The sequence below is a fragment of the Hyperolius riggenbachi genome, chromosome 8 (assembly GCF_040937935.1).
Source record: "Hyperolius riggenbachi isolate aHypRig1 chromosome 8, aHypRig1.pri, whole genome shotgun sequence".
NCBI lineage: Eukaryota > Metazoa > Chordata > Amphibia > Anura > Hyperoliidae > Hyperolius > Hyperolius riggenbachi.
The window spans coordinates 8,691,268-8,706,252 of NC_090653.1; the positions used below are offsets into that span (position 1 = coordinate 8,691,268).

A 14,985-nucleotide genomic window follows, 5' to 3' on the forward strand; every position below is an offset into this window, starting at 1 on the left:
AGCCTGATGTATAACAGAATGATAACACAAGTTCCCTAGTCTGGGTGTGAGGTCCTTGGTCTCTACACCCTGGAACTAGCCTGAGGAATAACACAGATGACACACAGTATTCCTAGTCTGAGGTGTGAGGTCCTTGGTCTCTACACCCTGGAACTGGTCTAAAGAATAACACAGATAATACACAGAAAACTGGCTAAGTGTGGATTCCCAGGTCCTCCTGGTTCCACCTCACTGAAAGATCTGACTAGGTCTGAGTGCTAACACATAAGTATTCGCAACGCCAGACAACCAGCAACTGAACAGAAAGAGATATATATAGTGGAGCGCTCTCCAGCGCCACCCAGCTCCCATCAACCAATCAGCAACTGAGCTGGGATCAGCTGACCGCCTCGATCAGCTGACCCTTCTCCTATTGGTATAAAGAGCCTGTCTTGCTTCGCGCGCGCGCGCGTAGCTCTCCATCTGTGTGCACTACTAGGTCCAGCAAAACCAGACTCATGTTGCTGCGGAGAAACCGCCGCTCTGTGCGCGGAAACCGCCGCCTGACTGTCAGAAGGCGCAGCGGTTTCTCCGCAATCCGTCACAATCTGCAGTGCTGTCCCATGAGAAGATATCATACAATATTTACGCATTCGCCCTAGCGGTAGAGGCAGTGGATCCTTCTGTACTCTGTCTTGGAGTGTAAGCCAGAGCAGCGGTTGCTACTGGTTGCTCCATGTGTTTGTCTGTTTGGATCGCATTCGCCCTAGCGGTAGAGGCGGTGGATCCTTCTGACCTATGTTCCTGGAGTGTGGGCCAGAGCTTTTGTCTGGTGCGAACAAAGTTGCTTTCTCACTTTGGTCTTCGCTTGTAGTATGTCAACCGTCGCCGGGTGGCGACTAGATTGGTGGACATACATATATTCTGTCTCTGTGCTCACTCTCTCTCGAGTGGCTATCTTGCCCTGTATTGCTTCACCTCGTGCAATCTCCATCTGGCACCTGTGGTTGTACAGAGACCGTGTTCCTCTGTACTCCACAGCTCCATCTGCCGGTTGGAATTCCTCTCTACAGGTGCATTTGCACCAAAGCTGGGTTCCCTTATCCAGGCGCTTGTGGAGGGTTTCCGCAGTGTCAGCGTTCAAGTTGTGCGCTGACCACGGAGATAATTCCACAATCGTTACATACAGTGCTGTCCCATGAGAAGATATCACACAATATTTACACTATTATACAATCTGTACACTGGCTGCTTTACATTGTATCACAGCGTCACATCTGCAGTGTTGTCCCATGAGAAGATATCACACAATATTACACTGTTATACAAGCTGTACACTGACTGCTTTACATTGTATCACAGTGTCACACCTGCAGGGTTATCCCATGAGAAGATATCATGCAATATTTGCACTGTTATACAAGCTGTACACTGACTGCTTTACATTGTGTCACAGTGTCACATCTGCAGTGTTGTCCCATGAGAAGATATGATACAATATTTACACTGTTATACAAGCTGTACACTGACTGCTTTACATTGTATCACAGCGTCACATCTGCAGTGCTGTCCCATGAGAAGATATCACACAATATTACACTGTTATACAAGCTGTACACTGACTGCTTTACATTGTATCACAGTGTCACATCTGCAGTGTTGTCCCATGAGAAGATATCATACAATATTACACTGTTATACAAGCTGTACACTGACTGCTTTACATTGTATCACAGTGTCACATCTGCAGTGCTGTCCCATGAGAAGATATCATACAATATTACACTGTTATACAATCTGTACACTGACTGCTTTACATTGTATCACAGTGTCACATCTGCAGTGCTGTCCCATGAGAAGATATCACACAATATTACACTGTTATACAAGCTGTACACTGACTGCTTTACATTGTATCACAGTGTCACATCTGCAGTGCTGTCCCATGAGAAGATATCATACAATATTTACACTGTTATACAAGCTATACACTGACTGCTTTACATTGTATCACAGTGTCACATCTGCAGTGCTGTCCCATGAGAAGATATCACACAATATTACACTGTTATACAAGCTGTACACTGACTGCTTTACATTGTATCACAGTGTCACATCTGCAGTGTTGTCCCATGAGAAGATATCATACAATATTTACACTGTTATACAAGCTGTACACTGACTGCTTTACATTGTATCACAGTGTCACATCTGCAGTGCTGTCCCATGAGAAGATATCATACAATATTTACACTGTTATACAAGCTGCACACTGCTTTACATTGTATCACAGCGTCACATCTGCAGTGTTGTCCCATGAGAAGATATCATACAATATTACACTGTTATACAAGCTGTACACTGACTGCTTTACATTGTATCACAGTGTCACATCTGCAGTGCTGTCCCATGAGAAGATATCACACAATATTTACACTGCTATACAAGCTGTACACTGACTGCTTTACATTGTATCACAGCATCACATCTGCAGTGCTGTCCCATGAGAAGATATCACACAATATTTACACTGTTATACAAGCTGTACACTGACTGCTTTACATTGTATCACAGTGTCACATCTGCAGTGCTGTCCCATGAGAAGATATCATACAATATTACACTGTTATACAAGCTGTACACTGACTGCTTTACATTGTATCACAGTGTCACATCTGCAGTGTTGTCCCATGAGAAGATATACAATATTACACAGTTATACAAGCTGTATACTGACTGCTTTACATTGTATCACAGTGTCACATCTGCAAGGCTGTCCCATAAGAAGATATCATACAATATTTACACTGTTATACAAGCTGTACACTGACTGCTTTACATTGTATCACAGTGTCACATCTGCAGTGCTGTCCCATGAGAAGATATCATACAATATTTACACTGTTATACAAGCTGCACACTGCTTTACATTGTATCACAGCGTCACATCTGCAGTGTTGTCCCATGAGAAGATATCATACAATATTACACTGTTATACAAGCTGTACACTGACTGCTTTACATTGTATCACAGTGTCACATCTGCAGTGCTGTCCCATGAGAAGATATCACACAATATTTACACTGCTATACAAGCTGTACACTGACTGCTTTACATTGTATCACAGCATCACATCTGCAGTGCTGTCCCATGAGAAGATATCACACAATATTTACACTGTTATACAAGCTGTACACTGACTGCTTTACATTGTATCACAGTGTCACATCTGCAGTGCTGTCCCATGAGAAGATATCATACAATATTACACTGTTATACAAGCTGTACACTGACTGCTTTACATTGTATCACAGTGTCACATCTGCAGTGTTGTCCCATGAGAAGATATACAATATTACACAGTTATACAAGCTGTATACTGACTGCTTTACATTGTATCACAGTGTCACATCAGCAGTGCTGTCTGTAACGATCGGTGAAGCACAGAGAGGTCTGATTACCGGTGATCTGCAGTATCACGGGAAATACAGACGTATACCAGATTATATGTGATCTGCAGTATCACCGATAATCCAATATACTAGCTAACCTCTGTTCACCGGAGTAGAGTGTAGTGATTGGTGCGACAGTAACTCAGAGGAGTCAGACTGACAGTAGGAAGGGAAGTCCGAGAGTGACACTCAGGAGGAAGTGTCACTAACAGGACGGGGAACCGCCTCCAAACGTGAGGTCGGTTCTCGAGGTCGGACAAGACAGGTCGTATACAGACGGACAGATAAAGTACAAATTCAGTAGGCAAAGGCGGAGTCTAAGTACAGGCAGGGTTCAGCAACGGGGTATCAGATATATTGGGGTACAAAATCAGGAGGCAGAGGCGGAGTCAAAGTACAGGCAGGGTTCAGCAACGGGGTATCAGATATATCGGGGTACAGAATCAGGAGGCAGAAGCGGAGTCAAAGTACGAGCCGGGGTTCGGCAGCAGAGTATCAGAAATAACGAGGTACAAGGTCAGAGTTCAGGAGAATAGTCGAGGCAGGCAAAAGTCATAACAGATAATCACAATCAAACTAATACTTTAGCTATCAAAATCTAGCTAAGTGTAGGATTACAGCTCCAGCTGGTCCCGGCACACTTATGGATCTGACTACAGATCTGGGTGCTCCCACATATGTGATCGCAACGCCAGACAAAGAGCAAGTGAACAACCAGCAGTATATATACTCTAGGACCTTTCCAGGACCTCCCTAATTGCTGGTCCAATGAGAGCAGTGGAATTTGTCAGCTGACCCAGCTGGTCAGCCGACTCCCTTCTAACTGCTATTTAAACTCTGCCTCTGTGCTCGCGCGCGTGTAAGTCTGAATCTTGGTGGACTATTAGTCCCAGCCACACCAGTACTGTCTTGCAATGTATCTAGTGAACCAAGTGCGGGAGCCGCCTCCAATGCGGATTCCGCCGTTCCCAATGCGGATTCCGCCGTTTCCAGTGCGGATTCCGCCGCTCTGCCTGAGCGGCATGCAGCGTTTTTTCCGCGTTGTGGCGTCCTGCTGGACGCGGAAACAGCCACCTCACCTTGCTAGGCCGCGGCTTTTCCGCGTTTCATTACACTGTCCCATGAGAAGATATCATACAATATTTACACTGTTATACGAGCTGCACACTGACTGCTTTACATTGTATCACAGTGTCACATCTGCAGTGCTGTCCCATGAGAAGATATCATACAATATTTACACTGTTATACGAGCTGCACACTGACTGCTTTACATTGTATCACAGTGTCACATCTGCAGTGCTGTCCCATGAGAAGATATCATACATTATTTACACTGTTATACAAGCTGTACACTGACTGCTTTACATTGTATCACAGTGTCACATCTGCAGTGTTGTCCCATGAGAAGATATCATACAATATTTACACCGTTATACAAGCTGTACAATGACTGCTTTACATTGTATCACAGCATCACATCTGCAGTGCTGTCCCATGAGAAGATATCATACAATATTTACACTGTTATGCAAGCTGTACACTGACTGCTTTACATTGTATCACAGTGTCACATCTGCAGTGTTGTCCCATGAGAAGATATCATACAACATTACACTGTTATGCAAGCTGTACACTGACTGCTTTACATTGTATCACAGTGTCACATCTGCAGTGTTGTCCCATGGCCAATAAATTGAAAAAATATCAGCGAGATGTGGATGATTTCTCTACAGGCAATGTATTTATGGATTTTCAACAAGCCCCACGTGGTAGAAGCCGTTCACGATGGCGTAGGATCAGTTGGGCATCATCAGGTGAATCGCAGGATGAGGGGTCTCTGGGGGGGTCCCTCTCCCCACGGCCACAGCAAAAAACGCCCATATCAACAGAAGGGTATCCTAAGAAAAACTGAGGGCGTGGTTACACGTCAAAGTGCTTTTTTAGAGAAAAATCCCCCCATAAGACAAGAAGGGGAAAAAGGAAGCAAGTACAAGTAGAACTGAACAATAATCATGATCCTTCTAATGATAAGGGCAACATAATCAATCTGTCCCAAATAGTTTTAGACAAAAATGATATATCCTTGCTGAACAAGGGTCTTACATTTTGTCCGTCAAATATGGTACATCAGTTTGAAATTTATAAGGACATTCAATTATACTTAAGAAAAGTGCTACTTAGAGAAAAGTATTATCGAGATGACGAAATGGGGCTGGACTATGATCTGATGGGACAAACAGATATAGATGATTTTGAACTGATTGAGGGGATGGAGGAAGAGGAGATGGGTTTAGTTGAACTACCACTACATACAGATATGCGTCCCAAATCAATTTATATGCCCTCTATCCAGCAAAATAAATATATATCAACTTTTAATGAATGTCTAATGAGTGAAATTACCTCCTGGGGAGAAATGGCCCTTGAGTACGATAATTTAACAATGGGAGAAAGACAGTCCGTTAAAAAATTACAGAATTTGAAGGATATTCTAATAAAACGTAGTGACAAGGGAGATAATATAGTGCTGTGGCCGCGGGAGATGTACCTAGAAGAGGCCCTTCGCCAGCTCAATGATAGGGAATGTTATGAACGTATATTGGTCAACCCTTTTACTAACCTTAAAGAAAAGCTTAATAAAAAACTACAGTGGGGATATTTGGATAATGTCCTTACGGAGCGAGAACTTAAGGCCTTGACAGTGGATCAATTTGTAGTGCCTGTACTATATATGCAACCTAAAGTTCATAAAAATATTTTACGACCTCCAGGCCGCCCTATAATTGCAGCAATTAATGCGCCAACTGAAAAAGTGGCTCAATATGTTGATTTAAAACTCAAGCCTATGGTAGAGAGATTGCCGTCATTTGTTCTTGATACAATGCAATTGTTGGATAAATTACACAATGTACATGTCCCTGAGTCAGCATTCTTGGTAGGTCTGGATGTTGAATCATTGTTTACGTCTATTCCGAATGAAGTGGGGCTAAGAGCTGTGGAGAAATATCTGTACAAATATTATCCATGTGAGGAGGCCCACAATGATTTTGTGGGCCAAATGTTGAAATTTATTCTCGACAACAATTTTTTCTCGTTTGACGGAAAATATTATAGACAGAGGAGAGGCGTGGCCATGGGGGGTGGCGTGCTCTCCGGCATACGCGTGTCTCCATTTGGGCGCATGGGAGGAGGAGATCGTCTATGGTGACCCGCGTTTCCGGGAGTACGTCCCCCTATGGCTCCGCTATGTGGATGACATTTTTATGTTGTGGACAGGGAGTCAAAGTGATTTGGAACTGTTTATTCAGAATTTAAATGTCAATCAATATAATATCTATTTGACATATAAAATGCATCAACAAACCATAGAATTTTTGGATGTAACTATTAATAAGGAAGGAAATAGTTTGACAACTTCAACTTATCGTAAACCAACGGCAGGTAATTTGCTGCTTCACTATGATAGTGCACATCTTGAATCACAAAAAAGAGCTGTCCCTATAGGGCAGTTCCTCAGACTTCGTAGGAATTGTAGTAACATTCAGAGATTTAGGGTCGAGGCCCATGAGCTAAAAGAAAGACTTAGAGCTAGGGGCTATCCTCATAAATTATTAAAATCTGCCCTATATAGAGCTTTGAAAACAGATCGAAATTCATTGTTGACAAAAAAGAACAGAGAGAACCGTAGCTCTACACCACGACTGATCACTACCTACGGACCCCATTGGGGCAGACTGAAGAACACATTGCATAGATTTTGGCCCATATTGGAAAGGGACAAGAGACTAGCAAAAATAGTGGGACCTAGACCTACACTGACAGCAAGACGTAATAAAAACTTAGCAGATTTATTAACTGCCTCTGAGCTTAAACATACTCCCCATCATACTTTTCTCAAGCGAAAAAATGGTATGTATAGGTGTAATGATTGCTCTATATGCCCCCTAGTGGACGTAACTGATTCATTTGTGAATTCATCTAGAACAAAGACTTATGACATTAGGCATCCCATGACCTGTAAAACCAAAAATGTAGTGTATCAACTAACTTGCCCATGTGGAAAATTCTATATTGGCAAGACAAAGCGGGAGATGAGATCACGCATACAGGAACATGTTAGAAATATTGTGGATGCAGGTAAAGAGGAAAATGCTGGAAAAGAAAAAACTCCAGTTGCGTTGCATTTTTTGGAGTATCATAATGCAGACCCTTCAAATTTAAGGGTAAAGGCTATCTATCACTTGAACCCTAGTACTAGATATGCCAATACTGATGTTCAGTTATTTAAAAAGGAGAGTTACTGGATTTATGTGTTGGATACCTTGAGCCCTAAGGGTCTTAATACTGATTTGAATCTAAAGGTATTTTTGTAATGTTTGTAGGATTGTCCTACGTTGGGATTGTGTGCTTTAGAGGGGACCTTCGGCTTTCATGTGGCGGGGTTCTATGGCCATGGTATAAATTTATTTCGTGACTGATGTATGATTGGATTTCTAAAATAATGAGAACCACTAAAATGTGTAGATTCATGTGTGGGTTAGGTTTGGCACTGTATATAGGGTTATTGATCGATAAAAACAGTTTCCATCTAATTTATAAGTGTATTTAGCAAGACTTCCACAAGATGGAGCTGAATTTCCGTTATTGAAAAACTAAGATGTGCTAACCTTTTTGACCACTAGATGGTGATATGTCTTTCTGGAAATACGGAATCGATACGGAATTACGTGTACCCATACGGAATCTATACGGAATTACGTAACATACGGAATTACGTCACGCTATACGGCTATAAATACGGAACCCATGCGGAATCACGTGATACACGCTCTGGCGAAGCTCCGGGGGCGGGGCGAAATGCATTAGCGCATCTGACTACTACATCCGCACGCTAGGCCGCCATGCCAGCGTGGGATTAGCATCATTGGATGATACATTCTACCTGGGCCCAGTGAACTTGGTTGAGAGGAAAAATACAGCAAATCTGATAAGTATACGCTTCAATTCTGGATATATTAGATGTGGAGATCCCTGTTGCGAGTGGACAGGGGGACATTGAACTTTGCTGTGCAGATACCTGTTATGGCTAAGTGACTGTTGATAGTACCTTATTGATACATGCAGTGGCTGTATCTTGTGATCTATAGCACCATATGTGGCACAAATACCATAAGGAGCTTATAAGTGGATACGAGTAACAGGAGTTTAGCTGGTGCAGCGAAGATACCACTTGAATGCATTCTTTGATGCCACCTCTACAATTGAAATAGGAATATCTATCCAGGATATGATGGAACTATTTTTTGAATAGCATGCTATATAAAAGTTTTTTTTTTTTTTCAAGATTGACTTAAGCTTTTTTCAGATGGTACCATTGAAGTCGCCTATTGCTAGTTGTATGCTGGCATAGGACTATCATATTATTGGTTCTCTGAATGGACCCAGATGTGTGAATGAACTGCTGATTGTGCTGTATGTTTATGGCTGGCTTGGCGGCCTTATGTGCGGGTTCACACTGGTTTCAATTCTTTTTCCTGACCTCTGTGTGAGATTTTTTGACTGATTTTGCTTGGCCATATGGCCTATTGGTTTGACCAAGCGCATCTCACATGGGTTATTAGAGGTCTTGAGGATGCCAGTGTGATCCGCATTGAGGCCAACTGTTGTTTTATTGATGGGATGGGTAATGTGGACGCATCTTGCGGCCGGTATGACATCCACTGACTCATGTTTTTGTAGACAAATTCTAGAAGATATCTATATTCATTAATAAATTTTCATACTTTTGCTAACTTTAGGTGTGGTCAATTTTTGATCTTTTAAATTATGTGTGCGACACATACTGGCTGGGTTGGGGGGGTTCTTTTTGTGGCCTTGTCCCATGAGAAGATGTCATACAATATTTACACTGTTATACAAGCCGTACACTGACTGCTTTACATTGTATCACAGTGTCACATCTGCAGTGTTGTCCCATGAGAAGATATCATACAGTATTTACACTGTTATACAAACTGTACACTGACTGCTTTACATTGTATCACAGTGTCACATCTGCAGTGTTGTCCCATGAGAAGATATCATACAATATTACACTGTTATGCAAGCTGTACACTGACTGCTTTACATTGTATCACAGTGTCACATCTGCAGTGTTGTCCCATGAGAAGATATCATACAATATTACACTGTTATACAAACTGTACACTGACTGCTTTACATTGTATCACAGTGTCACATCTGCAGTGTTGTCCCATGAGAAGATATCATACAATATTACACTGTTATACAAACTGTACACTGACTGCTTTACATTGTATCACAGTGTCACATCTGCAGTGTTGTCCCATGAGAAGATATCATACAATATTACACTGTTATACAAACTGTACACTGACTGCTTTACATTGTATCACAGTGTCACATCTGCAGTGTTGTCCCATGAGAAGATATCATACAATATTACACTGTTATGCAAGCTGTACACTGACTGCTTTACATTGTATCACAGCATTACATCTGCAGTGCTGTCCCATGAGAAGATATCATACAATATTATACTGTTATACAAGCTGTACACTGACTGCTTTACATTGTATCACAGTGTTACATCTGCAGTGCTGTCCCATGAGAAGATATCATACAATATTTACACTGTTATACAAGCTGTACACTGACTGCTTTACATTGTATCACAGTGTCACATCTGCAGTGCTGTCCCATGAGAAGATATCATACAATATTTACACTGTTATACAAGCTGTACACTGACTGCTTTACATTGTATCACAGTGTCACATCTGCAGTGCTGTCCCATGAGAAGATATCATACAATATTTACACTGTTATACAAGCTGTACACTGACTGCTTTACATTGTATCACAGTGTCACATCTGCAGTGCTGTCACATGAGAAGATATCATACAATATTACACTGTTATACAAGCTGTACACTGAATGCTTTACATTGTATGACAGTGTCACATCTGCAGTGCTGTCCCATGAGAAGATGTCATACAATATTACACTGTTATGCAAGCTGTACACTGACTGCTTTACATTGTATTACAGTGTCACATCTGCAGTGCTGTCCCATGAGAAGATGTCATACAATATTACACTGTTATGCAAGCTGTACACTGACTGCTTTACATTGTATCACAGTGTCACATCTGCAGTGCTGTCCCATGAGAAGATGTCATACAATATTACACTGTTATGCAAGCTGTACACTGACTGCTTTACATTGTATTACAGTGTCACATCTGCAGTGCTGTCCCATGAGAAGATATCATACAATATTTACACTGTTATACAAGCTGTACACTGACTGCTTTACATTGTATCACAGCGTCACATCTGCAGTGCTGTCCCATGAGAAGATGTCATACAATATTACACTGTTATGCAAGCTGTACACTGACTGCTTTACATTGTATTACAGTGTCACATCTGCAGTGCTGTCCCATGAGAAGATATCATACAATATTTACACTGTTATACAAGCTGTACACTGACTGCTTTACATTGTATCACAGTGTCACATCTGCAGTGCTGTCCCATGAGAAGATATCATACAATATTTACACTGTTATACAAGCTGTACACTGACTGCTTTACATTGTATCACAGTGTCACATCTGCAGTGCTGTCACATGAGAAGATATCATACAATATTACACTGTTATGCAAGCTGTACACTGACTGCTTTACATTGTATTACAGTGTCACATCTGCAGTGTTGTCCCATGAGAGGATATCATACAATATTTACACTGTGATACAAGCTGTACACTGACTGCTTTACATTGTATCACAGTGTCACATCTGCAGTGCTGTCCCATGAGAAGATATCATACAATAATTACACTGTTATACAAGCTGTAAACTGACCGCTTTACATTGTATTACAGTGTCACATCTGCAGTGTTGTCCCATGAGAGGATATCATACAATATTTACACTGTGATACAAGCTGTACACTGACTGCTTTACATTGTGTCACAGTGTCACATCTGCAGTGCTGTCCCATGAGAAGATATCAAACAATATTACACTGTTATGCAAGCTGTACACTGACTGCTTTACATTGTATTACAGTGTCACATCTGCAGTGTTGTCCCATGAGAGGATATCATACAATATTTACACTGTTATACAAGCTGTACACTGACTGCTTTACATTGTATCACAGCATCACATCTGCAGTGCTGTCCCATGAGAAGATATCATACAATATTTACACTGTTATACAAGCTGTACACTGACTGCTTTACAATGTATCACAGTGTCACATCTGCAGTGCTGTCCCATGAGAAGATATCATACAATATTTACACTGTTATACAAGCTGTACACCGACTGCTTTACATTGTATCACAGCGTCACATCTGCAGTGCTGTCCCATGAGAAGATATCATACAATATTTACACTGTTATACAAGCTGTACACTGACTGCTTTACATTGTATCACAGTGTCACATCTGCAGTGCTGTCCCATGAGAAGATATCATACAATATATACACTGTTATACAAGCTGTACACTGACTGCTTTACATTGTATCACAGCGTCACATCTGCAGTGTTGTCCCATGAGAAGATATCATACAATATTACACTGTTATGCAAGCTGTACACTGACTGCTTTACATTGTATTACAGTGTCACATCTGCAGTGTTGTCCCATGAGAAGATATCATACAATATTACACTGTTATACAAGCTGTACACTGACTGCTTTACATTGTATCACAGCGTCACATCTGCAGTGTTGTCCCATGAGAAGATATCATACAATATTTACACGGTTATACAAGCTGTACACTGACTGCTTTACATTGTATCACAGAGTCACATCTGCAGTGCTGTCCCATGAGAAGATATCATACAATATTACACTGTTATACAAGCTGTACACTGGCTGCTTTACATTGTATCACAGTGTCACATATGCAGTGCTATCCCATGAGAAGATATCATACAATATTTACACTGTTATACAAGCTGTACACTGACTGCTTTACATTGTATCACAGCGTCACATTTGCAGTGCTGACCCATGAGAAGATATCATACAATATTATACTGTTATACAAGCTGTACACTGACTGCTTTACATTGTATCACAGTGTCACATATGCAGTGCTGTCCCATGAGAAGATATCAAACAATATTTACACTGTTATACAAGCTGTACACTGACTGCTTTACAATCTATCACAGTGTCACATCTGCAGTGCTGTCCCATGAGAAGATATCATACAATATTACACTGTTATACAAGCTGTACACTGACTGCTTTACAATGTATCACAGTGTCACATCTGCAGTGCTGTCCCATGAGAAGATATCATACAATATTTACACTGTTATACAAGCTGTACACTGACTGCTTTACATTGTATCACAGAGTCACATCTGCAGTGTTGTCCCATGAGAAGATATCATACAATATTGACACTGTTATACAAGCTGTACACTGACTGCTTTACATTGTATCACAGCGTCACATCGGCAGTGCTGTCCCATGAGAAGATATCATACAATATTTACACTGTTATACAAGCTGTACACTGACTGCTTTACATTGTATCACAGTGTCACATCTGCAGTGCTGTCCCATGAGAGGATATCATACAATATTACACTGTTATACAAGCTGTACACTGACTGCTTTACATTATGTGTCACATCTGCAGTGCAGTCCTATGAGAAGATATCATACAATATTTACACTGTTATACAAGCTGTACACTGACTGCTTTACATTGTGTCACAGTGTCACATCTGCAGTGCTGTCCCATGAGAAGATATCATACAATATTACACTGTTATACAAGCTGTACACTGACTGCTTTACATTGTATCACAGTGTCACATCTGCAGTGTTGTCCCACGAGAAGATATCATACAATATTTACACTGTTATACAAGCTGTACACTGACTGCTTTACATTGTATCACAGTGTCACATCTGCAGTGTTGTCCCATGAGAAGATATAATACAATATTTACACTGCTATACAAGCTGTACACTGACTGTTTTACATTGTGTCACAGCGTCATATCTGCAGTGCTGTCCCATGAGAAGATATCATACAATATTTACACTGTTATACAAGCTGTACACTGACTGCTTTACATTGTATCACAGCGTCACATCTGCAGTGCTGTCCCATGAGAAGATATCATACAATATTACGCTGTTATACAAGCTGTACACTGACTGCTTTACATTGTATCACAGTGTCACATCTGTAGTGTTGTCCCATGATAAGATATCATACAATATTACACTGTTATACAAGCTGTACTCTGACTGCTTTACATTGTATCACAGTGTCACACCTGCAGTGTTGTCCCATGAGAAGATATCATACAATATTACGCTGTTATACAAGCTGTACACTGACTGCTTTACATTGTATCACAGTGTCACATCTGCAGTGTTATTCCATGAGAAAATATCATACAATATTACACTGTTATACAAGCTGTACACTGACTGCTTTACATTGTATCACAGTGTCACATCTGTAGTGTTGTCCCATGATAAGATAGCATACAATATTACACTGTTATACAAGCTGTACTCTGACTGCTTTACATTCTATCACAGTGTCACATCTGCAGTGTTGTCCCATGAGAAGATATTATACAATATTTACACTGTTATACAAGCTGTACACTGACTGCTTTACATTGTATCACAGTGTCACATCTGCAGTGTTGTCCCATGAGAAGATATCATACAATATTTACACTGTTATACAAGCTGTACACTGACTGCTTTACATTGTATCACAGTGTCACATCTGCAGTGTTGTCCCATGAGAAGATATAATACAATATTTACACTGTTATACAAGCTGTACACTGACTGCTTTACATTGTATCACAGTGTCACATCTGCAGTGTTGTCCCATGAGAAGATATAATACAATATTTACACTGCTATACAAGCTGTACACTGACTGCTTTACATTGTGTTGCAGCGTCACATCTGCAGTGCTGTCCCATGAGAAGATATCATACAATATTTACTCTGTTATACAAGCTGTACACTGACTGCTTTACATTGTATCACAGCGTCACATCTGCAGTGCTGTCCCATGAGAAGATACTGTATCTTACAATATTTACACTGTTATACAAGCTGTACACTGACTGCTTTACATTGTATCACAGTGTCACATCTGCAGTGCTGTCCCATGAGAAGATATCATACAATATTACGCTGTTATACAAGCTGTACACTGACTGCTTTACATTGTATCACAGTGTCACATCTGCAGTGCTGTCTCATGAGAAGATATCATACAATATTACACTGTTATACAAGCTGTACACTGACTGCTTTACATTGTATCACAGTGTCACATCTGTAGTGTTGTCCCATGATAAGATAGCATACAATATTACACTGTTATACAAGCTGTACTCTGACTGCTTTACATTGTATCACAGTGTCACATCTGCAGTGTTGTCACATGAGAAGATATTATACAATATCCACACTGTTATACAAGCTGTACACTGACTGCTTTA

At 40.8% G+C, this 14,985-nt stretch overlaps 1 protein-coding gene across 1 annotated transcript in view; it reads left to right on the forward strand.

The window, feature by feature from the left end:
• The first annotated feature begins 4,259 nt into the window (after positions 1 to 4,259).
• LOC137528472 (E3 ubiquitin-protein ligase TRIM39-like) overlaps positions 4,260 to 14,985 on the forward strand; it is a 59,476-nt gene continuing 48,750 nt past the window's right edge. Inside the window, exon 1 of the mRNA XM_068249761.1 lies at positions 4,260 to 4,291. The gene's annotated coding sequence lies outside the window, so the exon portion shown is untranslated. The remainder of the gene's footprint in view (positions 4,292 to 14,985) is intronic.